This window comes from Miniopterus natalensis, chromosome 12 (assembly GCF_054644295.1).
Source record: "Miniopterus natalensis isolate mMinNat1 chromosome 12, mMinNat1.hap1, whole genome shotgun sequence".
In the NCBI taxonomy this organism is placed as follows: domain Eukaryota; kingdom Metazoa; phylum Chordata; class Mammalia; order Chiroptera; family Miniopteridae; genus Miniopterus; species Miniopterus natalensis.
Window position 1 is genome coordinate 25309662 of NC_142092.1, and position 2898 is coordinate 25312559.

The following is a 2898-nucleotide window of genomic DNA, read 5'->3' on the forward strand; positions in this document are numbered from 1 at the left end:
TTAAAAAGATTTATATCTCAAAAGGGCAGACAGTAATATACAATTATAAGTTTTCTAAATAAATGCTTTAAAGAAATGGATATTTTGGCCTTCATATAGTAAGTAACGTGTCTAAAGTTTAATCAAGCTGAGAGAAACTTTAAGGCTGTCTTGGTCACTTGTTTTGTATTATTAGTAGTATAACCTCCAACAAAACAGGTTAGCAATTTGGAACAAGAAAATGTTATTTGTATTGTACAAGATTTCATCCAGTATACATAGCACAGTATTTGGCTCAACAAAAACAAACAAAAACAAACCCCACTATTAGACAGATGAGTGGAATATATTTAATAATACTTTCTGCAGTAGGCTTCCAGTTTATATTCATAAAAAAAACAATAGAAATGTCTAGGTATTTGGAGTAAGAGAGTGTTCATGGTCCCTGTTTAGTACGGATTTCTTTAATTTTAGTTCTATTGAGGTTCTACTATACCTTCGCAAGGTCTCTTCTATAATGATTGTTTGCAACACAAAACATAACCTCTGTGTTTGTATTTAAGTAGAAGGATTTAAGCTAAATTTATAAGTTGATCTTCTCTGTTTTGTGCTGTAGAATTTCTTACATTAATTTGTTGCCTGGTGACATTTTCTTGTTTCTTTTAATTACTTTCTGCTTGACAGATACCACAACTAATGTCTCTAAATTAGGTGTTTTGTGCACTTTATGATCTTCATTTTGCTCACTTTGCATCCTTCTTGGTATGCTTTGGGGAAAAAAGTTTTCCCCATATTTTTTAGGTCTAAGTTTAAAATGGATTTTCCTACTTGGAAGAAACCACAGAGCAAAGCTTCCTGTATTGACATCCAGATGTTCTCCCAGGAGTTTTCTCCAAGGTCACTTTATATCCGTGTCACACAGATTGCGTGTACATTCTTGCAAATTAAATACATGATTACTCCAAACTAGGCCCTTTTGATGTGCAGCCTATAAGACAAATTGGTTTTTCCTCCTATAAAGTGATTGTGCAGCTATATCTATTATTTTCAGAATGCCATGCTATTAAAAACATCTTCCAAATACATGAAATCAGGCATTTAAAATTATTTTTCCTTTAGTAATTGTGCCATGTTATTTGTTCTGACTCCTTTCCCTCTTCCACCATCTTTCTCCCCACCCAGGGGCAGACAACACTCAAGGTGGCGAGTGACCGCCATCTGTCTAGGAACTGAATTTGCGAGACAGGAAATAAAACTTCATTTTCCTGATTGACAGGAGTGACCGTTGGCTGTTTTTTTCTCCTTGTGTTTTGCATCCTTCTGATCTCAATATCTGGTTGGTATTTGGAACTAAGTCTTACTATTTCTGTCTTTGTTATGCCGTCAGACACATGGTTTGCAGTGTCTAGATCAAGGCAGATGTGTGAGGGGACCGGAAAGCAGTGACTGCCCCCCGTAAGTGGCAGCTACGGGCAGCCTACAAAGCGGCAAACAGGAGCCAGCCGCTTACAGCTCCCGTCTCGGCTGCTCGGCCAGGCGGCCGGAGGCACCGCTGGCTGTGGGGCAGCCTGTAGCTCTCTCCCTTTCGGCCGCCAGGACCGAATCATCCTTTGGGGGGGGAGTAGGAAATTAAGAGAAATTGCTTTGAGGGCATGGAAAGAAGAACAATAATACAAGTATCAGTTGCTATATAAAAAAGAATTATTATAGAATAACTTTTAAAGAGACCCACAGCTGGTCATAACGTTGAAACTGACTTGATTGTTGTTAAACTAAAACGCAATAATAAAATAAATATGCCAAAAATGCAATAATATCAATTTTACCGTTTGTACATAATTTTATAGGCTTTGAATGAGATGTTGTATAAAATAATAAAAGCCCTAATGAATACCACTGCCTCTCTCTCTTTTTGTCTCTCTCTGCATGAGATCAAGCAAATTTTTTGCTATGCATTTTTTAATTCTAATATTATTCATTATTTTTTCTTTGTTGGCTTTTCTAACCCTAAAAGGCAAATTTTCAGCAGACCTTGACACATTTTCACTCTCATTGAAGGGGGATAAATGTGCCAGCATGCGCACTGATGGAAATTAATTTCATCTAAATGCTCTTAGGCTAGCTCTCTGGAAATGTAAATACTCCTACTGTAAATTTTGTTGCCAAGTTTTTCATTACCAGCAGGAGCCCTGACCAGATTGTGAGAATGCAGCAAAGTCCTAATGAAAAAAAAAGAAAGTAATCTGCTTTCATTATCAAATTTTCCATGCGTGTCAGGTGCATCATTGTATTAACAGGGAAATCTCTCCACTTTCCACAAAGGTTTACTCTGTAGCTTTGCACTAATGTCAAGTGACAGAAAGATGATCACATCTGATGAGTAAGATTAAGCCGCAGAATGGGGTCTACGAATGATGATGAATACTGCGCTTCCAGCAGGGAATTCACGGTGGCAAAGTGAAACTTGAGACAGCCTTTCAGTCACTTGCCAAGAAACAGACAAAACAAAACAAGAGCCGCAGATTTTTAATATGTAAGCTTTGATGACTGTTTTGATTTATAGTCTATATCTTATGTAGCACTTATTTTTTAACTATTATATATTTTATTATTATATAAATTACATAAATAAGATACACCAGTTTTCTTGTGCATGTTGATGGGGTTTGGCAAGTGTACACAACATTCATGGAGCCGCCACCATCATTTTATAGAACAAGTCCATGAACCCAGAAGTTTCCTTTGTGCCACAGTGCACTCACCCCCTCTCCCGCCAGCGCAGGCAGCTCCTAAGCTGTGTTCTGCCACTATTGATGTATTTTCCCTTTTTTTGCAGTAAAAGAGGTCATATACCACATGACCTCTTTTATTTCTGTCTCCTGACACCAATACAATAAAGAAGAAATAGAGACCAGGGTC